Genomic DNA, 27,380 nt, shown 5'->3' with positions numbered 1-27,380 from the left:
CTTCAGAACCAATAATAGATTTGTCATCGTTATCTACTTCCTCCTCAGATTCAGCCACCTGCTCAATCACATTAACTTGTCGACGATCATTATTAACTCCTCTACGTTCTGGATGATTATTCGATCGATGATCAGGTTGCCTGCAGCGGTAACATATGTCTCCCGTTGGCTTCTGATAAGGATTGGTTCTGCCTCCTTTGTCTACTGTAGTGGTGACTATTTTTCCTTTATTGTCTCTCCTTTCTTCCATAGTATTCTGAGGATTGCCAGAATTTACAATCTTAAAAGGTTGTCTGCTGTAATTGCCTCTATACTGCTGCGTCCCTGTCGAACAAGAATTTTTGTAATTAAAATTTTGATTATACTATAGTTGTGGCTGCCAATCAACACGCTGCTCTGTCCTTTTTGCCATCTCAATGGCATCTGCCAAAATTAAAATCTCAGCTACACCCATCATATAGCGAATTTCATGATTAAGGCCCCTCTGATAATGAGCAACCTGTTGGGCTTTGTTCTCACAGTTTTCACACCTCGCCTGCAACCTCAAAAACTCATCGGTATATTCATCCACCATTTGATTCCCCTGTACATAATCATGATACCGGTTATACAAAACCTGAGCATGATCGCTAGGCAAAAATCGTTGTTCAATCATCTGCTTTATCAACACCTAGTTTCATATGGGTTCCAGCCTCATCCAATAGCGTTCATTTTTAAGCGAATTCCACTAGGTTGTTGCACCCCCTTTTAACTTATAGGCCACAAATGAAATCTTGCGATCCTCTTCCACGTACATAACTTCGAAGAAACGTTCAACCTCCACCAACCAATCAAGAATAAATTCTACATCCAACAAACCAGAAAAGTTTTGAAGGTCTATCTTGATCTTGTAGCCTTTCTGATAATTTTGTTGGGGATTTGCAGGCACAGGATTTGTGACTGGTTGGGAGCGTTCGGCGATGGTGGGTTGGTGGATTCCCTGCTGCTGGACCGACTATCCAATCATCTCCCTCAATTCTGCTAAAGATGCCTCAATTGCAGCTAGTCGCGCCTCTTGGTTGTCTGCCATGGTCGAACTTTGCTCTGATACCAATTTGATAAAGGACTATTTAGACTCCGTCAGGAGTTTTAACCAATGTCGCTTGGCTAAGATGATATAAAAGAAAAGATAGGCTAGAAGCCGAAAATTCTTATTGAAATTTTTTGAAGATTGAAAAGTGAGTCTCTAATAGCCAAGGGAGGCTATTAATAATAGGAAAAAAAATCCTAATATGTAAAATTATAAAAATATCCAAAAAAAAATTAAAATGTAAAATTGACCCCCTAAACGATGAAATTTCCATATCAAACTTTGTGACAAGCCTACTGTAACGACCCGAAAATCCGGACCGCTACCGGCGCTAGGATCCAGATCGGCTTAAGGCCGCCGGGACCCGTAGCAAGCCAAACATTCATCCTGTGAACCTGTTCAATCCCATACATGATCAACAATATACATAAAAATTTTGAACTTTTCTTTCCATTCAACCACCAAACTCAACCTGTGCATGCACTATTCATAAATATAAACATTAACCCCACCTTAGAGTCCTCATCAATGCTCCAATGGGGTGACATAACATAAATTAAGTTTGGTTTACAATAAGTATTGTTACACATCTAAGATCATGTACTGAAAAGGGATTTACAACATACTATGGTCAAGCACAACTCTAACATCCATAAACATTATTACATAACATTTCTACACTATACTTTTACGTTACATCATATTCATGTCCACAACTATCTATTACATACATCAAGACTCTACTCCTGCTGACCTCCTGGTCTACCCTGTACCTGTAAACCTGGGGGTTAAGGGAGAGGGGTGAGCTACTAGAGCCCAGTGAGCAGAATAATAAAACATGATAATTAAACCACATGATAATATGGAATGCATCACATCACAACTAATCACATCAATGATGAATTTGTCACCAATAGTCCTCAACACATTCAAATAGTGCCAGGGGCGTAGAATGGGCCTCGACCTGGTCTTTCTCTTATCATAACAAACATAACATAACATTCCAATAATGCCAGGGGCGTAGAATGGGCCTCGACCTAGTCTTTCTCTTACTATAGTGCCAGGGGCGTAGAATGGGCCTCGACCTGGACTTCCATACCATACCATATCACATCAAGTCATACCATACGAGGACTAAAGGATCATTCAACATTCATCCACATCATCAACATAATATGCAATGCAACATATTCGTAAATTCTAATGCAAACATCCTATTATATCTCATGGCATTCATGATGCGTGAATCATGCTAAAACTGATTTATTTTTATTTTTAAAACATAAGAAGTTATTCCACTCACCTCTGGTTGAAGCTCTAATGACTCTGAAGCAGCTATCTCACTGCTGAGGTCCTCGGTTCCTCAGGTCCGAACCTACACAGGTGGACTCAAATGAGGGACCTAACATACATAAACATGACTCTGAAATACCCCACAAAAATGCCTTAAAACAATCATGGAAATCATGCAAAGGAGGGCTGAACAGGGCACTTTCGGCGGCAGGTTCGGCGGCCGAAAGGCCCTCAAGAGCCGAAACTCATGCACCTTCTGCGGCACTTTCGGCGGCCGAAGGTTCCCTCCAGAGACGAAACTCATGCATGTTCGGCGGCACTTTCGGCGGCCGAAACTCCCTTCCAGAACCGAAAGTCCACTTTCGGGGGCAGGGTTCGGCAGCCAATACATGCTACCAAAGGCAGGTTCGGCGGCCGAAAGAGCCTTCGGCTGCCGAACCTGGTTTCTCCCAAAGGGCAGAAACTCGGTTTCAACATGCACAAACGCCTCCCAACTCATACAATCATGCATTTTCCTATTCTACAATATGCATACTCAAGCATACCAGCTCCTAGGGGCTTCAAACTATCCTAAACCCCATCTACAACACATCAAACATGCATAACCAACATACATTGTTCATAAACGCACAATACACTCATAAACTTCACATAAACCTACACATGCATTTCTACCCCATAAAACCTCATAAAACTTACTTAAAACATGTAATGAACTATGGATCTACTCTTACCTCTTGTGGAACGAGAGGAGAGACGATCCAATTCGGAGATGGGAGAGATCCGCTCTTTGGTCTCCAAGTTTCCAAAACTTGCTCTTTTTGCTCAAATCTCTTCAAATCAACATAAAGCTTGTTAAAACATGAAAGATCGGAGGAACAACATCAACAACAAACCATAGGAGAGCATGAACTCACCGTGGCCGAAAATGGGGAGAAAACTCGCCCGTTTCGGCCATGGAGCTCTTATATAGGGCTGGCAGACCACCTTTCGGCAGCCGAACGTGCCCCCACATCTCATGCAAGTTCGGCGGAGGTTCGGCGGCCGAACCTTTGAGATTTTCGGAAGCCTAACTTGCCCCCCTAAACCATCCAATGTTCGGCGGCCGAACTTGAGGTTCGGCGGCCGAACCTGGAAATGTCTCCTTGGTCTTTTTCATTTAAAACTCAATTTCCTTTTTGCTTAATACCGTAAAATACATTAAAACATTTATGAAAACATGATTTTACCCTTCTAAAGGTTTTCGACATCCGAGATTCCACCGGACGGTAGGAATTCTGATACCGGAGTCTAGCCGGGTATTACATTCTTCCCCCCTTAAGAACATTCGTCCCCGAATGTTTACCAAACAACATATACATAGCATAAAACATAAACATTCATACAAAGCACATAAAACTTACTTTAGAAGAGATGAGGATATTGCCGGAGCATGGACTCCTGTGTCTCCCAAGTACACTCTTCGATGTTGTGGTGATTCCAGAGGACTTTCACCATCGGGATTTCCTTGTTTCTTAGCTTTCTGATATGAGTGTCTAGGATCCGTACCGGCTGCGCCACATAGGTGAGATCCTCTTGGATTTCCACATCAGGCTCACTAAGAACCTTGCCCGTATCCGACACGAACTTTCTCAACATAGAAACATGAAAAACCGGGTGGATTCTTTCCATTGAAGTAGGCAAGTCCAGCTTGTACGATACATTCCCAATCTTTTGCAAGACTTCAAAGGGTCCAATGTACCGTGGAGCTAGCTTACCTTTCTTTCCAAACCAAAGCATCCCTTTCATTGGAGACACTTTGAGCAATACCAAATCCCCCTCCTGAAACTCCACTTGTCTTCTACGGACATCTGCATAACTCTTTTGTCTGCTTGCAACAGTCTTGATCCTTTCTCTGATTATGGGCACCACCCTGCTGGTGATCTGACAGAGCATATTTTAGCCCACTTTATCATGATGTTCTTAATGTTTATTTGCACCTTTTCTGCCTAATTTTGTGGTTTTAATCATGTTTTGCAGATATTAGGTGTAAAGAGACAATCTGGAGAAAATGCTCTTAAAACTGCCAAAAAGTGCCAAATATGGAAAGTTCCAGAAAAGGAAAGTTTTCATATATGGAAAGTTCCAAATAAGGAAAGTCTTCATATATGGAAAGTGCCAAATAAGGAAAGAGTCAGAAAGCACAGTCAGCAAACTGTCCGAAATTCGAACTGCAGAATCTTTCCTGCCTTATTTAGAACATGTGCTAAGAAAGGAAAGTTTTCAAATAAGGCAGGTTTTCAGAAAAGGAAAGTCTTCAAATGAGGAAAGTGCAGAGACAAAAGCAAATAAGGAAAGCTCAGTCAGGAAATTATTTGAATTTCGAATCGCAGATCTTTCTTTCCTTATTCAAAGATGTGCACGTACTGCAGCAGTCAAATCTTCCAATTTAGGCAGCAAGGTCTCATCAAGGCACACTTGCCTCTTCTGCGTTCAGCGTTTAAAATTCAAATGAAGGCTCCACCTAAAAAGGAAAGACTGGACATATATCTTTCCACTTCTGCACATTAATGACTGCATTCTCCTGCCTCTTTTGCAATCCATGCGCGCGCCACCTCTTCTGGAAGCATGATCCGCGCATCCTTCCTCTTCTGAAAGCCTTAGTACGTGCATATTTCCTTATGAACATTAAGCCACGACTTTTCTTCCTCTATTGGCAGCCTTGGATCGCTCTTCCTTCCTTTTCAAGCACAAGGTACGCTCCTTTCCTATTCTGAAGGCAATCTGCGCGCCAACTTCCTTCTGAAGCCTTGCAGTCCGATTCTTTCCTCTTTTGCAACAACTTGGGCAGCAAGTTGCATATGGGCAGCACCTTGGGCAGCCTCTACACTAATTAGGAAGCAAGGTCAGCATCTAAACTTATTTAGGAAGCACAATCTGTGCCTCCTTCCCTTTCTGAGAGCAAACCGCGCGCACCAACTTCCTTCAGCAGTGCATTTTCGCGCAGCCTTCCTTCTGAAGCCGAAAAGCGCGATTCTTTCCTTTTCAGACACATCTTGGGCAGAAAATACCTCTTGGGCAGTAATTATGACCTAGGGCAACACTCTTCAACTATAAAAAGCCACATAAGAAGCCTCTACAGGGTCCCGAAGCTCCCCTTGGGAGACACCTACGAAATTCACATCTCTTCTTCTATATTTCTTCTTTTCTTTTATTTTTAGTTTTTGTTTCAGCCATGAGAGGCTGAAACCTTTCATTCTAGTTGAAGAACAAGTGAAGCTTTAGTTGTATTGTGGATTGAGAGACTTGGACTACATTGTTTATCTTTTTGTTATTCAGTATTCTTGTGATTTCATGCTTAAGGACATTATTGCTTTGTTATTTAATATCTCCATTGATTCTTTGTTGCAAAGTAATATATTGTTGGTTTGAATGATTTTAAGTCCGTAATTGCTTGAATTGTTTAAACATAAGAACACTTGGTGCATCACCAAGGAAATTGCATGATCTAGTGTTGTCTCCATGCATGTGGGTGACTAGAATTGGTTCTCTCTATTTCTTTATGCGATTGACTATTGTATAAGGCTTGTGGCTCAAAGACGTTCTTTGACAATTGTTAATTAGTAATTAATTGGAGGACTTTCCCTAATTGATTTAATCTTAAAGAGAGATAATGGATGTGAGAAGCTTCTTCAATCTCCATGGCCAATTTATTGAATCAACAAAGGAACATATGAGTCAATGATCAATCCTATCAACTAAAGTGAATCTGAATCTTCAACTAGAGCTTTTATCATTATTGTTTCCTCTTTATTTTTATTTGCTTTATTTATTTGCTTTCACCATTAGATTAATTGAATCAATCTCAAAACCCTTTTTTTTACTTTACTTGCACTTTATTTTCATTGTCTATTTATTTTTTGTTTGTTTATTTGGTCTTGACAAGAAAGATAGGTAAGTATCAATTCCCTGTGGATTCGATCCTTTCACCACTATCTACAGTATTTATATTGTTGATAAATGAATTGATTATTTTGACCGGCTTCGACAACCGTTCTGTCAAAATTGGCGCCGTTGCCGGGGAATTGATTTAACTCATTTGTTTTTCTTTCAGGACCAGATCTGAACATAAAAAAAAAAAAAAAAGAGCACATCATCGCAGACCATCTTCTGAAACATCTCAATCGCACATCTGAATCATGGATGAGGTAAGTAGATCTGATCTTTCTTTTCTAACATCTTTATTGAAAGATTTAACCATAGAACAAGATGCGGTAAGTACACCTTTTCGCCTTGCGGAACTTTATGAACAAATTGCTGCTATGAGAAATTTTGTTATAGACCAAGCTGAACAATCTTTTGAAGAACAACAACTCCAACAAGTACATGCATGTGAAAGATTCTATGGACAGCCGAGATATGCAATACCTGAAGATACCAGAACTAATCTTTATAAGATGTTGGAGACTTTGCACAATTTCCAACAGGAAGTGGATCGAGTAGCCGCCAAATGGAGAGAAGACATGGTAAGAAAAGAGGAAGAGCGTCAAGCTGATGATGAAAGATGGCAAGTGCAAAAACAAGTTGCTGAAGAAACACAACCAGAACACTGTTTGTCCAAACAAACTGATCAAACAGAACCTGTTGTTGATTTAGATATCATTGATTATTTGAGCAAAGATATTTTTTATACAAATCAAGACGATATACTAAATAATGATCTTTGCAGGAAAGAGAGCCAGAAAGAGCCAGAACTGAAAGAAACTGACTGTTGCATCCAACAGGTGGACTGCAGCCATGCGCAGAATGAACAGGAGCAGATCGCACCACTTCAGCTTGGTGTGCAGATCAGCCTGGTGCAGACTAAAACCACCACCTTTCAGTTGCCGAACTTCACCACCTTTTGGAAGCCGAACTTCACCACAATTCGGCCGCCGAACCTCTCACTACAGCTTCCATCGCAGCACCTTCAGCCTTCAGCGCAGAAAGAGGAAGCTGAACCCAATTCAGCCATTCCTCCATCGTAGAAAGCCCATGCACACAATGAACAAATGGAAATCCAAGATCTAAAACCAAAGGAGCATGAAGATCTATGCTTTCCCAAACCTCCGGACAAGGTAGAGTTTATTTTGCCTGAATTCAGTACTAAATTGCAGCTACCCATGGAGAAATATGAACTGGAATTCAAAGTGTTGCCCAATCATCTCAAAAATACAAACATAAGGGCTAGAGGCACACCTCATCTGAAAGAGGAGAAACTAATCATGTTACTTCATGAGTACATGAAAGAAACATGATGGGCTATGACCAAATCAAAAGGAGTGCTACACTTCCTACTCAATGCAGTTGGGACTCTTTTCCCTTCCCCAATTACTTGAGGCAACTTGCCAAGTGGATCGCACCATACAACACCACACCAGGGGAGTACTCAGTTTCCTTTGTTCTTTTATGTTTTCTATACATTGAGGACAATGCATGATTTAGGTGTGGGGGTGCGGATCTCTGAAATTTTTAATTTTTTGCTTTAGACTCATTTTTTCTTTCAGTTTGCATTTTCCTTTCAGTTTTCTTCCTTTCAGTTCTTCCTTTCAGATTGCATTTTTTCATGCTTTGTGTTTCTTTCAGATTATTTAGCCACAGTTTTTAAATTTTTTCATTTTTGCTTTCAATAACACACATCCACAATCTTCTTTTTTGATTTGCTTTACTCAAACTGATGAACTATGTTGGATGAACTTTCTTTCCATGACCCCATTGATGTAATGACTCTTTAAACCTAGGTTGAATCAATTGCAATGAGATATATTCGTGTTTGGGAATTGCCTTTGAATTGAATCTTTGAGCTTGCCATGGTGAAAAATATATTGATGACACTCATTTGAGAGAATGATATGATTGATGTGTGAATAAACTTAATATGACTTGTGTTAGCAATTGGTGTTGATTTGCCCAAATCATTGAGAAAAATAAATTCAGAAAAGGCCTAGACTTCATGAGCACAAATTGAAAACTGTTCCAATGGTCAAAAGACTATGAACAGAGCTAGTAGCCACTTGGACAGGTGACCAACTGAGTAACTGGGGGTGGGTATCACCAATATGTACATTCACGTCAAAAGGTTAGTGACATTTTCAAGCAAGTTTAAAGTGCAAAAAGGCTGAATAAAGTACTTCAAGGTAAGGGTAAATCACTCTGAAAGCTAGAACATGTCTTAACTGAACAAATGAAATGTGCATGTATGATCTCTCTCTTGAGGAAAACTAATCCTAGCCATGGTAAGTAAAGGGAAACAAGGAAAAGGGTAAGTAACCTTGATGCATATATTCTTTATTGCAATGCTTCAAAATAGGGGTCTAGAGTAAGAGCTTAAGTGGACATAAAGGATCAAAGCAAAGAGAGTTTATTTGACTATGTTTGTTTGCTTGAGGACAAGCAAAAGGTTAGGTGTGGGGGTATTTGACAGAGCATATTTTAGCCCACTTTATCATGATGTTCTTAATGTTTATTTGCACCTTTTCTGCCTAATTTTGTGGTTTTAATCATGTTTTGCAGATATTAGGTGTAAAGAGACAATCTGGAGAAAATGCTCTTAAAACTGCCAAAAAGTGCCAAATATGGAAAGTTCCAGAAAAGGAAAGTTTTCATATATGGAAAGTTCCAAATAAGGAAAGTCTTCATATATGGAAAGTGCCAAATAAGGAAAGAGTCAGAAAGCACAGTCAGCAAACTGTCCGAAATTCGAACTGCAGAATCTTTCCTGCCTTATTTAGAACATGTGCTAAGAAAGGAAAGTTTTCAAATAAGGCAGGTTTTCAGAAAAGGAAAGTCTTCAAATGAGGAAAGTGCAGAGACAAAAGCAAATAAGGAAAGCTCAGTCAGGAAATTATTTGAATTTCGAATCGCAGATCTTTCTTTCCTTATTCAAAGATGTGCACGTACTGCAGCAGTCAAATCTTCCAATTTAGGCAGCAAGGTCTCATCAAGGCACACTTGCCTCTTCTGCGTTCAGCGTTTAAAATTCAAATGAAGGCTCCACCTAAAAAGGAAAGACTGGATATATATCTTTCCACTTCTGCACATTAATGACTGCATTCTCCTGCCTCTTTTGCAATCCATGCGCGCGCCACCTCTTCTGGAAGCATGATCCGCGCATCCTTCCTCTTCTGAAAGCCTTAGTACGTGCATATTTCCTTATGAACATTAAGCCACGACTTTTCTTCCTCTATTGGCAGCCTTGGATCGCTCTTCCTTCCTTTTCAAGCACAAGGTACGCTCCTTTCCTATTCTGAAGGCAATCTGCGCGCCAACTTCCTTCTGAAGCCTTGCAGTCCGATTCTTTCCTCTTTTGCAACAACTTGGGCAGCAAGTTGCATATGGGCAGCACCTTGGGCAGCCTCTACACTAATTAGGAAGCAAGGTCAGCATCTAAACTTATTTAGGAAGCACAATCTGTGCCTCCTTCCCTTTCTGAGAGCAAACCGCGCGCACCAACTTCCTTCAGCAGTGCATTTTCGCGCAGCCTTCCTTCTGAAGCCGAAAAGCGCGATTCTTTCCTTTTCAGACACATCTTGGGCAGAAAATACCTCTTGGGCAGTAATTATGACCTAGGGCAACACTCTTCAACTATAAAAAGCCACATAAGAAGCCTCTACAGGGTCCCGAAGCTCCCCTTGGGAGACACCTACGAAATTCACATCTCTTCTTCTATATTTCTTCTTTTCTTTTATTTTTAGTTTTTGTTTCAGCCATGAGAGGCTGAAACCTTTCATTCTAGTTGAAGAACAAGTGAAGCTTTAGTTGTATTGTGGATTGAGAGACTTGGACTACATTGTTTATCTTTTTGTTATTCAGTATTCTTGTGATTTCATGCTTAAGGACATTATTGCTTTGTTATTTAAGATCTCCATTGATTCTTTGTTGCAAAGTAATATATTGTTGGTTTGAATGATTTTAAGTCCATAATTGCTTGAATTGTTTAAACATAAGAACACTTGGTGCATCACCAAGGAAATTGCATGATCTAGTGTTGTCTCCATGCATGTGGGTGACTAGAATTGGTTCTCTCTATATCTTTATGCAATTGACTATTGTAAAAGGCCTAAGGCTCAAAGACGTTCTTTGGCAATTGTTAATTAGTAATTAATTGGAGGACTTTCCCTAATTGATTTAATCTTAAAGAGAGACAATGGATGTGAGAAGCTTCTTCAATCTCCATGGCCAATTTATTGAATCAAATAAAAGAACCTAAGAGTCAATGATCAATCCCATCAACTAAAGTGAATCTGAATCTTCAACTAGAGTTTTTTCTCATATTTATTTTCTCTTTATTTTATTATTCGCTTTATTTTTATTGCTTTCATCATTAGTTTAATCCCATCAATCTCAAAACCCCCCTTTTTACTTTACTTGCAATTTATTTTCATTGTCTATTTATTTTCTGTTTGTTTATTTGGTCTTGATAAGGAAAATAGGTAAGTATCAATTCCCTGTGGATTCGATCCTTTCACCACTGTCTACAGTTTTATTATTGTTGGCAATTGAATTGATTATTTTGATCGGCCTCGACAACCACTCTGTCATGATCTCTACAAGCTCAAGCCCTGCCAAGGCCTTTTCTCCAACTTCTTCCCAGTAAACAGGTGATCTGCACTTCCTTCCATATAAAGTTTCATATGGGGCCATCCCTATGCTGGCATGATGGCTGTTATTGTAAGCAAACTCCACCAAAGGTAGATGCTGCCTCTAAGAACGGCCAAAATCCAGCACACACATTCTGAGCATATCCTCTATTGTCTGGATGGTCCTCTCTGATTGTCCGTCCGTCTGTGGATGGAAAGCAGTGCTAAAATCCAACCTGGTACCCATAGCGTTCTGCAGACTCTGCCAAAACCTGGAGGTGAACTGGGGCCCTCTATCAGACACTATTGAAATAGGAACCCCATGCAGCCTGACAACCTCATCAACATACACCTGCGCCAACTTGTCTACAGAATAGCCACTCCTGACAGGGATGAAGTGAGCAGATTTGGTGAGTCTATTCACAATCACCCATATGGAGTTTAATCTGTTGTACGTCGCCGGTAACCCCACCACAAAGTCCATAGCTATATTCTCCCATTTCCACTCTAGAATAGGTAGTGGGTTAAGCATTCCAGCCGGCTTCTGATGTTCCAGCTTCACCCTCTGACATATTTCGCAGGCTGACACAAACTGTGCCACTTCTCTTTTCATAGCTGGCCACCAATACACTCTTTTGAGATCTTGATACATCTTGGTGGCTCTAGGGTGAACACTGTATCTGGCATTATGAGCTTCTCTCATAATGTCTCCCTTTAGCCCTACGCCATCTGGTACACATAATCTGCTCCCATAGCGGAGGATCCCCTTACTGTCGAATCTGAACTCACTATCTTTGCCTGACTGAACAGTCCTGGCAATCTTCACTAACTCTGGGTCCTCATGCTGTTTCTGAGCCACCTGCTCCAGAAACACGGGTGCTACTCTCATCTGGGCAATCAAAGCACCTGTACCCGACAACTCCAACTGTAGACCTTCATTCATGAGCTCGAACAACTGCCTCACCACTGGCCTCCTCTCTGCTGAAATATGGGACAAACTGCCAAGTGATTTCCGGCTTAAGGCGTCTGCTACCACATTCGCCTTACCCGGATGGTACTGAATCTTGCAATCATAGTCACTAAGCAGTTCTACCCATCTTCTCTGCCTCAAATTCAAATCTCTCTGACTCAAGATGTACTGCAGGCTCTTATGATCTGTGAAGATCTCACATTTTACCCCATAAAGGTAATGCCTCCACATCTTGAGTGCAAAGATTACCGCTGCCATCTCTAGGTCATGTGTAGGGTAATTCAACTCGTGCTTCTTCAGCTGTCTTGAAGCATAAGCAATCACCCTTTCATTCTGCATTAGCACACAACCCAGTCCCACACGGGATGCATCACAATACACAGAGAAGTCTTCATTACTAGCTGGCAGAGCTAACACTGGTGCTGAAGTCAACCTCTTCTTAAGCTCCTCAAAGCTCTCTTCACACTGGTCGGTCCACATGAACCTCTGGTTCTTCTTAGTCAGTCTGGTCATGGGAGCTGCAATCTTAGAGAAGTCCTGAACGAACCTCCTGTAGTAACCTGCTAAACCCAAGAAGCTCTTGATCTCTGTCACTGTAGTGGGTCTAGGCCAGTTAGCTACCGCTTCCACTTTCTTGGGGTCTACCTCGATTCCATTTTCTGACACCACATGTGATGCGGAACCCCAGCCTATTAGAGACTGAAACGACACATACCCTAGTAAAAAGAACTTAATTCAGAAAATAATTCCCCAATCTAAAGCACCCTTAATTAACATGCAATTAAGAACACTTATAATGGATTGATTTCAAGAGCAGTAAGAATAAGAAACATACAAGTTAGTATCAAACCTTATTCGTGATGCAATGTCAAGAACCAAGATCTCTCTTAAGCTCTCAAAGAAGAATCGCATAAAGCAATTGTATTGAATAATTGATAATCTGTGTCTACAATAGAAAAATGGATGCTTTATATAGCCTAAATTAAGACCCATGATCTTTGCCACTTCCCACTACTATACATGGACCCATGATCTTTGCCACTACCCACAACTATGCATGGACCCATGATCTATGCCACTATCCACTACTAGGTAACCACCCTGTAACAGCCCGGAAACCGAACTGCCACCGGCACTAGGATCCAGATCGACTTAAGGTCGCCGGGACCCGTAGTAAGCCTGCTATCCTGTCTGTATACCTGTGAAATCCCCTACATGATCATACATTTGCTGTAAAAACATAAAACTTTTCTTTATTCCAAGGCTTAACCTGTGCATGCACTCTCTCTGTGCTCTACTAATCCCTACTAGAGCTCCTCATGGCTCTAGGCGGATCAAACTCATAATGTTAAGCCTGGTTTTGCTCATAAACATACAAGAATAAAGAAACATATATAAACTGATCATGTGACTCCACAAAGGGATTATAAGTCTTATCAATCAAGCACCATTCTATACATATACACTATCTCTATACAATTACATGTCCACACTAGCTATTACAAAACTCTGTACTCTTCCTGTACCCTGCTAAGTGCTCTCTGACCTCTGAACCTGCACAACTGGAATTAGGGGAGAGGGATGAGCTACAATAGCCCAGTGAGTAGAATAGTAAAATAGCAGGTGAGAAAACATGCTCTCATGCAATGCAACACATAATCACATCACCTCGGCCGGACGGATCAAAACTCCCTCTATCTCATCTGGGGTACCTAAGTACCATGTGCCTGGTCCCCGTAGGGCTGTTCCAGGTCTTTGTTTTGTGCCTGGTCCCCGTAGGGCTGTTCCAGGTCTTCCTCTGAGGGCTAATGAATCGTCACGAAGTCCGTGCCGTCTCACATAAGCAATGTACAAGGAGCCATGCCAAGTACAAGGATCAATGCAATGCATCATCTTTGTGTACACTAATGCACTCACCCTAAAGCATATTCATGATGCATGAAGCATGATAAAATATTCAGTTGTCATATTAAAACATTAAGTTAAGTTTCACTCACCTTGTTATCTCTGAACTGACGCTGCAGGTTCTGACACTAGACTCACTGCTGATTTCCCTGATTCCTCTGGTCCGTACCTACACAGGTGGACTCAAATGAGGGACTAAACTCACTCAAGAACATCTCTCAGAAACTCCCCAAAACCCCTCTAACCAATCCTAAAACCATCACATAAAACATGCAAAAGAAAGCTGGACAGGGCACTTTCGGCGGCAGGTTCGGCGGCCGAAACCCCACTCCAGAGACGAAACTCATGCATGTTCGGCGGCACCTTCGGCGGCCGAAGGTCTCGTCCAGAGACGAAACTCACACACTTTCGGCGGCCGAATGCCCTCTTTCGGCGGCCGAAAGTCTCTATCTAAACCGAAAGCCTAGCTTTCGGGGGCAACCTTTGGCAGCCGAACTGCCTCCACAAAGGGTTCGGCGGCCGAACCTTCCTTCGGCGGCCGAACCTGGTTTTGCCCGAAGGGCAGAACCCTGCTCTGTTTCATGCAAACTTTGCCCAAAAACCTACAAACATGCATATCAACTACTCCCAACTAGCATATACACATATAGATGCACAAAGGGGTCTAAAGCTACCCTAAAACCCCAAACAAACATAGCACATAACACTTAAACATGCTGGAACACCACAAATCACCAAAAACCTCACCTAAACCTAAACATGCAAACTACCCATACAAACTTCATAAAACCTTTCAAAATCAACAAAGAAGCTCAGGATCTTCACTTACCTCTTACACAACTTGAGGATGAAGGATCCTAACGTGGAGATATGAAGAAAAGCTCTTCCAAAGCTCCAAGCTTCAAAACTTGTTTCTTTTGCTCAAAACCTTCATAAGTCACCAAAACTCTTAAAACTCTTGAAAGATTTGATGAAAATCATGGAAAACAGGAAAGTCAACGTAGGAGAGGCTGAAACTCACCTCTGGCTGCAAGTGGAGGAGAAATAACCTCCTTCCACCGACCCTTGGCCCTTTTATAGGTGGCTGGCCAGACCACCTTCGGCAGCCGAACGTGAAGCCGCAACCATGCAATGTTCGGCGGCCGAAAGTGACCTTCGGCGGCCGAACCTTTGCATTTCTCCCTTGTTGCTTTTCTTTCAAAACTCAAGTCTTTTGCCATGTCAAAACATGAAAACCAGTGAAAAGACCTTGGAAAACATATGCATTACCCTTCTCGAGGGTTCCGACACCCGAGATTCCACCGGACTATAGGAATGCCGATGCCGGACTCGAGCCGGGTATTACATTCTCCCCCCCTTAAGAACATTCATCCCCGAATGTCCCTAACACAATATAAACACATAGAAAAGGGGAAAAACTAACCTTAAAATAGATATGGGTATTGCTGGAGCATGGACTCCCGAGTCTCCCAAGTGCACTCTTCTAGGTTGTGGTGGTTCCACAGAACTTTCACCATTGGTATCTCCTTGTTTCTCAGCTTTCTGATCTGGGTGTCAAGGATCCGCACTGGCTGCTCTACATAGGTGAGATCACTTAAGATTTCCACCTCAGGTTCACTAAGAACCTTCTCTGGATCTGACACAAACTTCCGCAACATAGAAACATGGAATACCGGGTGAATTCTTTCCATAGAAGCCGGTAAATCTAGCTTATACGATACAGGCCCGATCTTCTGCAAGATCTCAAAGGGACCAATGTACCGTGGGGCCAGTTTACCCTTCTTTCCAAAACGAACCACTCCCTTCATTGGCGAGACCTTAAGCAATACCATATCCCCCTCCTGGAACTCTATCTGCTTCCTACGGATGTCTGCATAGCTTTTCTGTCTGCTTATAGCTGTTCTGATCCTCTCTCTGATAATAGGCACTACCTTGCTGGTTATCTCAACTAACTCTGGCCCTGCAAGAGTTTTCTCTCCTACCTCTTCCCAGCAAACAGGTGTTCGGCACTTCCTCCCATACAGAGCTTCATAAGGAGCCATCCCTATGCTAGCATGATGGCTGTTGTTGTAGGCAAACTCCACCAGAGGTAGATGCTGCCTCCAAGAACCGCCAAAGTCTAACACACACATTCTCAGCATATCTTCAATGGTCTGGATGGTTCTCTCTGACTGACCGTCTGTCTGTGGATGGAAAGCAGTGCTGAAATCCAACCGTGTGCCCATTTCATTCTGCAGACTCTGCCAAAACCTGGAGGTGAACTGAGGTCCTCGATCTGATACAATCGACACTGGAACTCCATGCAACCTTACTATCTCATCTACATACACCTGCGCCAATTTGTCCACAGAGTAGTTACTCCTGACTGGAATGAAGTGAGCAGATTTAGTGAGTCTATCCACAATCACCCAGATGGAGTCTAGTCTGTTAGACGTCGCCGGTAACCCCACTACAAAATCCATCGCTATGTTCTCCCATTTCCATTCTGAAATCGGCAGTGGGTTCAGCATTCCAGCCGGCTTCTGGTGCTCTAGCTTTACCCTTTGACATGTCTCGCAGGCTGACACGAACTGTGCCACTTCTCTCTTCATTGCTGGCCACCAATACACCCTTCTCAGATCTTGATACATCTTGGTGGCTCCCGGGTGAATGCTATACCTCGCATTATGAGCTTCCCTCATAATGTCTGCCTTCAAACTGCTATCATCTGGTACACATAACCTCTTACCGTGCCGAAGAATCCCCTCACTATCAAATCTGAACTCTGCACTGTTGCCCGACTGAACAGTCCTGGCAATCTTCACTAACTCGGGGTCTTCGTGCTGTTTCAGAGCCACTTGCTCTAGAAACACTGGTGTCACTCTCATCTGTGCGATCAAAGCACCTGTACCAGATAACTGCAACTGTAACCCTTCTTCCACGAGCTTGTAGAAATCCTTCACCACCGGTCTTCTCTCTACTGCAATGTGGGATAAACTGCCAAGTGACTTTCGGCTTAAGGCATCAGCTACAACATTAGCCTTGCCCGGATGATACTGGATCTTACAATCGTAATCACTGAGCAATTCTACCCACCGTCTCTGCCTCAAGTTTAACTCTCTTTGACTTAAGATGTGCTGCAGGCTCTTATGATCTGTGTAGATCTCACACTTTACCCCATAGAGGTAATGCCTCCACATCTTAAGTGCAAAGATAACAGCTGCCATCTCCAGATCGTGTGTCGGGTAATTCAGCTCGTGCTTCTTCAGCTGTCTAGAAGCATAAGCTATCACTCTGTCACTCTGCATCAACACACAACCTAATCCCACTCGGGATGCATCACAGAACACTGTGAAATCTTCATCACTGATCGGCAGCGCTAACACCGGTGCTGAAGTTAACCGTCTCTTCAACTCTGCAAAACTCTCCTCACATTCCTCTGACCACACAAACTTATGATTCTTTCTGGTCAGTCTGGTCATAGGAGCAGCTATCTTCGAGAAGTCCTGAATAAACCTCCGATAGTAGCCTGCCAAACCCAGAAAACTCTTGATCTCTGTCACTGTAGTGGGTGTAGGCCAATTGGCTACTGCCTCTACCTTTTTGGGATCAACTGCTATACCTTCCTCTGATACAACATGTCCCAAAAAGGAAATGCTCCTTAGCCAGAACTCGCACTTGGAGAACTTGGCATACAAGCCATGCTCTCTCAAGGTTTGCAGCACTAGCCGCAGATGCTGGGCATGGTCCTCTGCATTCTTGGAGTACACCAAATATCATCAATAAAGACGATCACAAAACGATCCAAGTACTCCCTGAAAACCCTGTTCATGAGATCCATGAATGCTGCAGGGGCGTTAGTCAACCCGAACGGCATCACAAGGAACTCATAATGCCCATATCTGGTGCTGAAAGCAGTCTTGGATACATCTCCTTCCCTGATCTTCAACTGATGGTATCCGGATCTCAGATCTATTTTAGAAAAACAACCTGCTCCTGCCAGCTGGTCGAATAGATCATCAATCCTGGGTAACGGATACTTGTTCTTGATAGTGACTTTGTTCAACTGTCTGTAGTCGACACAAAGTCTAAGAGGTCCATCCTTCTTTCTGACAAACAATACTGGAGCACCCCAGGGTGAGGTACTCGGGCGGATGAAACCCTTAGCTACCAAATCCTGTAACTGCTCTTTCAACTCTCGTAACTCTGCTGGTGCCATCCTGTAGGGAGGAATAGAGATCGGTCTGGCATTGGGCATCAACTCAATCTCGAACTCTATTTCCCTATCCGGTGGCAGTCCTGGAAGCTCTTCAGGAAACAAATCTGGAAAGTCTCGAACCACTGGTACTAAGGATGGTTCCCTAACCTGACTGTCTGGCTCTCTCACATAAGCTAGGAACCCCTGACACCCCTTCCTTAACATCCTACTAGCCTGGAGGGCTGATATCAAACCCCTAGGTGTCCCTCTCCTGTCTCCTCTAAACATACACTCTGACCCATCCTGGTCTCTGACACTAACTACTTTATCTCTACAGTTCAGGGTAGCATCATACGTAGATAACCAGTCCATCCCTAGAATGACATCAAAATCTGTCAACTCTAGAACCACCAGGTCAGCTGGAAGGTATCTACCCTCTATGCACACTGGACTGAACCGACAGACTGACTCTGCCAAAGATGGATCACATTTGGGTCCACTGACCCATAGAGGACACTCTAACTCAGACACCATCAGACCCAACCTCTCTGCAGCTCTAGAAGAAATGAAAGAGTGAGAAGCACCGGGGTCCATTAAAGCATACACCTCGGAACACCCAATGATGAGATTACCTGACACCACCGTGTTCGACGTGTCTGCCTCCTGCTGAGTCAGGGTAAAAATCCGTGCTGGGGCTGACGGACCTGCACCTCGGGAACCCATTCCTGATGAAGAGGCTGCCCCTCTTCCTCTTCCTCTGCCACTGCTTGGTGGTATGGCTGAAACTACTGGCTGTACTACACTGCCCGAACTCATCTGCTGGGATGGTGCAACCAAAGTCGCCTGAGGACATTCTCGTGCATAATGTCCCTCTTGCCCACATCTATAGCAGGCTGTGGATCCCAACTGACAAGCTCCTCTATGCTGTTTGCCACACCTCTTACACACTGGAAAATCTGCGCCAGAACTGAAGCCACTACTCATTCCCAGACCCGACTTAAGCCTGTTCCAGAGCTTGCCTCTCTTTCCTCTGAATTTCTCCCATCTCTTCTTACTTGCACTTGTTGTACTTTGTGAGGAGGAACCGGGTTTAACACCAGAAGACTGTGCCTTGACTACACCTTGACTTATGGCACTGGCCTCCATCTTTCTAGCAGCATCCACAATAGAGTGGAAACTTTCCTTCTCCGCATGAAGAATCAAAGAGAAATACCTGGGATGAAGCCTTGTGGCATATCTCTTTGCCTTCTTCTGATCTGTATCATATGCCTGACCGACATATGGCAACAATTCCAGGAACTTATCTGTATATGCATCAACACTCATCTCCTCCGTCTGTCGCAACTGCTCAAACTCCACAACCTTGAGTTCCCTGGAACTGTCAGGAAAAGCCCATCCAGCAAATTCGTTGGCGAACTCTTCCCATGTCATACTCTCCAGTCTCGGGTCCACATAGTTCTTGAACCATTCTCTAGCTTTCTTACACTTTAACGTGAACCCTGCCATCTCAATGGCTCTACCATCATCAGCTCCCAACTCACTTGTTATCATTCTAACTGCACTGAGATACTCAAAGGGATCATCTCCTGTATTGAATTTAGGAGCATCCAACTTTAAGTACTCGGTCATCTTCACCTTACTTCCCCCTGAAGAACTGGGTTGCTGTGCTTCCACAACAGGGGCTACTGGTTCAGGAGGTGGTGGTGAAGGAACTGGTTCCCTCACTTCAGGTTGTGCTGGACTTGGCTGAACAGGTGGGGGTGGATACATGTGATAGGGTGGATAAAAGGAAGGATAGGGCATATATGGCATGTAGGGTGGATATGGAGCAAAGCTGGAGTAATCCGACGTGCCTCCCATCGGATACTCTGGGCCCTGTGGAAAGGGTGGATAGCCAAACCCCGAGGCCTGCATGCCTCCCTGGGACTCCCCCATACCTTCTTCTGACCTTCCTACACCCAAGCTTACATCTCTACTCTGATCCTCTTCCATCACACCTCTTTCTGCTACTGACCTTCCCCCTCTGCTTACTCCTCTCCTGCTCTCGTCAGAAGACCTTCTCGGGTCTCGTGACGTTCCTTCCCTGCTTGACCTGTGAGATCTTGCCCTTGGCAAGGCAGGTGGACGAGCAGCTGTACCCTCACTTACAAGTGGGACTCCAGTCAATCTCGCGGATCGACGAGTTCCTCGCATCTTCACTCTCTGAGAAAACAACAAATCACATAACACATAAGCAACACAGCAATAAATGCACATGTATAACGCATGGCATTGCACATCAGCATAACATCCTATCCTTGTGGACATGTTTTTCCTATGGTGCTTGACCTGCTAAACCTCTCTATGAGCCCAACTCTCTCTATAGGTCCGACCATGTGAACCTAGGGCTCTGATACCAATCTGTAACAGCCCGGAAACCGAACTGCCACCGGCACTAGGATCCAGATCGACTTAAGGTCGCCGGGACCCGTAGTAAGCCTGCTATCCTGTCTGTATACCTATGAAATCCCCTACATGATCATACATTTGCTGTAAAAACATAAAACTTTTCTTTATTCCAAGGCTTAACCTGTGCATGCACTCTCTTTGTGCTCTACTAATCCCTACTAGAGCTCCTCATGGCTCTAGGCGGATCAAACTCATAATGTTAAGCCTGGTTTTGCTCATAAACATACAAGAATAAAGAAACATATATAAACTGATCATGTGACTCCACAAAGGGATTATAAGTCTTATCAATCAAGCACCATTCTATACATATACACTATCTCTATACAATTACATGTCCACACTAGCTATTACAAAACTCTGTACTCTTCCTGTACCCTGCTAAGTGCTCTCTGACCTCTGAACCTGCACAACTGGAATTAGGGGAGAGGGATGAGCTACAATAGCCCAGTGAGTAGAATAGTAAAATAGCAGGTGAGAAAACATGCTCTCATGGAATGCAACACATAATCACATCACCTCGGCCGGACGGATCAAAACTCCCTCTATCTCATCTGGGGTACCTAAGTACCATGTGCCTGGTCCCCGTAGGGCTGTTCCAGGTCTTTGTTTTGTGCCTGGTCCCCGTAGGGCTGTTCCAGGTCTTCCTCTGAGGGCTAATGAATCCTCACGAAGTCCGTGCCGTCTCACATAAGCAATGTACAAGGAGCCATGCCAAGTACAAGGATCAATGCAATGCATCATCTTTGTGTACACTAATGCACTCACCCTAAAGCATATTCATAATGCATGAAGCATGATAAAATATTCAGTTGTCATATTAAAACATTAAGTTAAGTTCCACTCACCTTGTTATCTCTGAACTGACGCTGCAGGTTCTGACACTAGACTCACTGCTGATTTCCTTGATTCCTCTGGTCCGTACCTACACAGGTGGACTCAAATGAGGGACTAAACTCACTCAAGAACATCTCTCAGAAACTCCCCAAAACCCCTCTAACCAATCCTAAAACCATCACATAAAACATGCAAAAGAAAGCTGGACAGGGCACTTTCGGCGGCAGGTTCGGCGGCCGAAACCCCACTCCAGAGACGAAACTCATGCATGTTCGGCGGCACCTTCGGCGGCCGAAGGTCTCGTCCAGAGACGAAACTCACACACTTTCGGCGGCCGAATGCCCTCTTTCGGCGGCCGAAAGTCTCTATCTAAACCGAAAGCCTAGCTTTCGGGGGCAACCTTTGGCAGCCGAACTGCCTCCACAAAGGGTTCGGCGGCCGAACCTTCCTTCGGCGGCCGAACCTGGTTTTGCCCGAAGGGCAGAACCCTGCTCTGTTTCATGCAAACTTTGCCCAAAAACCTACAAACATGCATATCAACTACTCCCAACTAGCATATACACATATAGATGCACAAAGGGGTCTAAAACTACCCTAAAACCCCAAACAAACATAGCACATAACACTTAAACATGCTGGAACACCACAAATCACCAAAAACCTCACCTAAACCTAAACATGCAAACTACCCATACAAACTTCATAAAACCTTTCAAAATCAACAAAAAAGCTCAGGATCTTCACTTACCTCTTACACAACTTGAGGATGAAGGATCCTAACGTGGAGATATGAAGAAAAGCTCTTCCAAAGCTCCAAGCTTCAAAACTTGTTTCTTTTGCTCAAAACCTTCATAAGTCACCAAAACTCTTAAAACTCTTGAAAGATTTGATGAAAATCATGGAAAACAGGAAAGTCAACGTAGGAGAGGCTGAAACTCACCTCTGGCTGCAAGTGGAGGAGAAATAACCTCCTTCCACCGACCCTTGGCCCTTTTATAGGTGGCTGGCCAGACCACCTTCGGCAGCCGAACGTGAAGCCGCAACCATGCAATGTTCGGCGGCCGAAAGTGACCTTCGGCGGCCGAACCTTTGCATTTCTCCCTTGTTGCTTTTCTTTCAAAACTCAAGTCTTTTGCCATGTCAAAACATGAAAACCAGTGAAAAGACCTTGGAAAACATATGCATTACCCTTCTCGAGGGTTCCGACACCCGAGATTCCACCGGACTACAGGAATGCCGATGCCGGACTCGAGCCGGGTATTACACACCCACTACTGTTTAACTACCCACTACCAAATAACTACCCACTACTGGTTAACTACCAACTACTAAATGACTACCCACTATAAATACAGAATTTGAATTGTCAATAAGGACACATTTGGCCTAATTGACTTGGAATGGCCAGATTGTTCTTCAACTTCAAAATGAACTTGCAAAGCTTCAACATATTCCTTCATGAATCCTTGAAGTGCTTCCTTCAACCTCTTGGATCTCAGCCTTGTAATTGGTCCTTGAGGCAATGCTAGCTCATCATTTTTGGTGTTGTTGGTCGTGCTTACATCATCCCCTCCCTCTTGAAAAGGATTCATCCTCGAATCTGTACCAAAATCAAAAGGAGACAAATCAGAAACATTAAAGGTAGCACTTACACCAAACTCACTTGGCAGATCAATTATGTATGCATTGTCATTGATCCGTTTCAGCACTTGATATGGTCCATCCCCTCGTGCATCGAGTTTTGATTTCCTTTGAGTTGGAAACCTTTCCTTTCGCATATGGATCCAAACCCAATCACCTGGTTTGAATACAACTTTCTTGCGACCCTTATTGGCCTGTTTCTCATATATGCTGTTACGCTTCTCAATATGCTCACGCGCTTTCACGTGTATTGATTTAACCATTTCAGCCTTCGCTTTTCCATCTAAATTAGACAACTCGTTCAAAGGTAAAGGCATTAAATCTAGTACAGTTAATGGATTAAAACCATACACAACCTCAAAAGGTGAATAACCAGTAGAAGAATGGACTGCTCGATTATAAGCAAATTCAACATATGGCAAACATTCTTCCCAAGTTTTCAAGTTCCTACCCACAATAGCACGAAGCATAGTTCCTAAAGTCCTATTAACAACTTCAGTTTGGCCATCTGTTTGTGGATGACGAGTAGTAGAAAATAAAAGTTTAGTACCCAATTTCCCCCACAAAACACGCCAGAAATGACTAAGGAACTTAGAATCTCTATCAGAAACAATAGTCCTAGGTATACCATGCAAACGGACTACTTCCCTGAAAAACTAATCAGCTATGTTCGTTGCATCATCAGTTTTATGACATGGAATAAAATGTGCCATCTTGCTAAAGCGATCTACAACAACAAACACTGAATCTCTACCTCTTTTTGTCCTAGGTAAACCTATCACAAAATCCATAGATATATCAGTCCAAGGTTCAGTAGGTACAGGCAAAGGAGTATACAACCCATGTGGCAAGGACTTAGATTTAGCCTGTTTACATGCAAAGCATTGAGCACAAATTTTCTCTACATATTTTCGCATGTTAGGCCAATAAAAGTGTTCATTCAACATGTCTAAAGTCTTTTGCACACCAAAATGTCCCATTAATCCTCCTGAATGTGATTCTCTAACAAGCAACTCACGCACTGAACAATTAGGTATGCATATTTGTTTCCCCCTAAAAAGAAACCCATCATGCAAATAAAACGTTTTAAATGCCCCATGTTCACATGCCTTAAATACATCAGAAAAATCAGTATCATTCTCATACATATCTTTCAAATGCTCAAATCCTAACAACTTAGAACTAAGCATGGAAGTTAATGCATAACGTCTAGATAATGCATCGGCAATCACATTCTCTTTACCTTGCTTGTATTTAATCACATAAGGAAAGATTTCGAGATATTCAACCCACTTACCATGCCGCTTGTTCAACTTCCCTTGTCCCTTCAAGTGTTTGAGAGACTGATGGTCGGTATGAATCACAAACTCATTAGGCAGCAAGTAGTGTTCCCAAACTTCAAGAGCCCTAATCAGTGCATAGAACTCTTTGTCATAGGTGGAATAGTTCAATTGTGCGCCACCTAACTTCTCACTAAAATATGCTATGGGTCGGCCTTCCTGCATAAGAATAGCACCAATACCAATCCCAGAAGCATCACATTCAATTTCAAAGGTTTTAGAAAAATCAGGTAACCTTAAAACAGGAGCGGTAGTAAGTTTTTCTTTCAATGTGTTAAATGCAAGTTCCTGTTCTTTATCCCACTTAAACCCAACAGCCTTTTTAATAATCTCATTTAGAGGTGCAGCAATAGTGCTGAAATCTCTAACAAACCTCCTATAGAAGCTTGCCAATCCATGAAAGGATCTCACCTCATTAGCATTCTTAGGTGTAGGCCATTCTTGGATAGCCTTAACCTTTTCAGTATCTACCTCAACTCCACGTGAACTAATAATAAATCCTAGGAATATGACACTATCAGTACAAAATGTGCATTTCTTAAGATTAGCATACAGTTCATGTTCACGCAACTTCTGTAAAACAAGTTCAACATGCCTAATGTGGTCATCCATGTTTCGGCTATAAATCAATATATCATCAAAATACACAACCACAAACTTACCTAGGTAATCACGCAAAACATGGTTCATCAATCTCATAAATTTGCTAGGTGCATTAGTTAAGCCAAAAGGCATGACTAACCATTCATATAAACCATATTTTGTCTTAAAGGCAGTTTTCCATTCATCACCTAACTTCATCCTAATTTGATGATAACCGCTTTTCAAATCAATTTTTGTAAAGAAAACAGCACCACATAATTCTTCAAGCATATCATCTAATCTAGGAATAGGATGGCGATACTTTACAGTGATTTTGTTGATCGCACGACAATCAACACACATGCGCATTGTTCCATCTTTCTTTGGAACCAACAAAACAGGTACTGCGCATGGACTAAGGCTCTCCCTGATATGTCCCTTAGCTAGCAACTCATCAACTTGCTTTTGCAATTCCTTCGTCTCCTCAAGATTGCTACGGTAAGCTGGACGGTTTGGAATCTGAGCTCCAGGAACAAAATCGATTTGATGTTCTATTCCCCTAATGGGTGGCAACCCAGATGGCACCTCCTCAGGAAATACATCCGCAAACTCCTGCAATAACTTAGAAAAAGAACTAGGCAATTCAACAGTAGGGTTAGTCTCAATCATAAAATTGGAACTAAAACGCAATATAATCAAAGCTCTCTTCCCTAAGTATGCTTTCTTCAGCTCTCTCTCTTTACAATAAAAGGAAGACTTGCTGAATTCTTCACTCTTCTCACTCAGCTCTCCTTTTACCTCCACACTCACTAACGTTTTCTCTCCTGCACATCTCTCATTTTTATCCTTTCCCGTGCAGTCACTCTCCTTTGGGCCATTCGAAACTTTCATTTTACTACTGGCCTCTTTTCCCTCATTCTTTTTACTTGTCTCACCTCCCTTACCCAATTTAGCAGATTGTTGTAATTTCACTTGATCTGCATATACATCTTTAGGAGATAATGGTACAAGTATATGTTTTACACCGAGGAACGTAAAAGAAAACCTATTACTATACCCATCATGAATGACACGCCTATCAAATTGCCATGGTCTACCTAACAAAATGTGTCCAGCCTGCATGGGTACAATATCACAATTAACCTCATCTACATATTTGCCAATAGAAAATGACACTTTACATTGCTTGGTTACCTTTGCCTCGCCGCTATCATTCAACCACTAAAGTCTGTAAGGATTAGGGTGTTTAATAGTTTCTAGTCCTAATTTATCAACTAAAATAGTACTAGCACAATTAACTTGACTACCCGAATCTATTATCATGCTACAGACTTTACCACCAACCAAACAACGAGTGTGAAAGATGTTTTCACGCTGTTCAAGTCCCTCTTCTTTAATAGAAACATTTAAAGTACGCAATATCACTAAGGACTCTCCTTGAACAGGATACTCTTCTATCTCTACATCAGAACAATCTTCTAAAGGTGGTACTTCATCAGAATCAGAATCACTTTTGGAGACTATCTCATCTCCCCTCACTACCATAGCACGTTTATTAGCACACTCATTGGCATAATGCCCACGCCCTTTACATTTAAAGCACTGAATATCTCTAGTTCTATTTGATTTAGGGGCTGATTCATTTTTACCATGAGAGTTGGATGTTTCTTTGGAAGGTAACATGCCTTTTTGAGTTGAAGACTTTTCAAACCTTTTAGGATCAGGCTTGGTGTTCCATTTGGAACCCCATTTGCTGTTGGAGTTTTGAGCAGCCCTGTTGCTCCCCCATCTATTTCGGCCTCTTTGTCTTTCCACCTTAATTGCAATGTTCACCAAGTCTTCCAAATCAACATATGGTTGCATATCAACCACATCAGCAATCTCCTTGTTTAGACCACCAAAGAAACGAGCCATAGTCTGGTCTTCCTCCTCCACTATGTTTGCTTTGATCAGGAGCAACTCCATCTCCTTATGATACTCATCAACAGACTTTGATCCCTGAGTTAATCTTTGCAATTGATGATGGAGATCTCTATGGTAATAAGTAGGCACATATTTCTTCCTCATGATTCGCTTCATCTCATCCCAACTAGCAATGGGTAACTCTCCATTCCTTCTCCTAGATTTCACAAGCTCATCCCACCATATTAGTGCATAATCTGAAAACTCAAGGGCAGCAAGTTTTACCTTTTTATCATCGGAATAGTTTTGACAGTTAAAAACCATCTCCACTTTACGCTCCCACTCTAAATAGGCATCAACATCAGCCTTACCATTGAAGCTTGGAATCTTCATCTTTATGGAGTTCATACTGTTATCTACATATGGTACACGATCATTGAACCTTCTGGCTCGGACAGGGGCTGATTGTGCCTCATTTTCCTCATCATAGGATGGATCGTGTGTATCATCATCCCTCTGAATGGACTTGCCCTTTGAAGATCTAAGGTTGTCCTCAAGGTTATCCATTCTCGAATTTAGCTTCTGAAAGCTATCCATGAAAGCTTTATATATATCTTTA

At 42.6% G+C, this 27,380-nt stretch overlaps 1 pseudogene; it reads right to left on the bottom strand.

The window, feature by feature from the left end:
- Positions 1 to 727: 727 nt before the first annotated feature.
- Positions 728 to 27,058, bottom strand: LOC122723444 (annotated as a pseudogene).
- Positions 27,059 to 27,380: the final 322 nt, after the last annotated feature.

The sequence above is a fragment of the Manihot esculenta genome, chromosome 4 (genome assembly GCF_001659605.2).
Source record: "Manihot esculenta cultivar AM560-2 chromosome 4, M.esculenta_v8, whole genome shotgun sequence".
NCBI lineage: Eukaryota > Viridiplantae > Streptophyta > Magnoliopsida > Malpighiales > Euphorbiaceae > Manihot > Manihot esculenta.
Note: the sequence above shows the minus strand (reverse complement) of the source record. Positions and strands in the feature narration are given on the sequence as shown.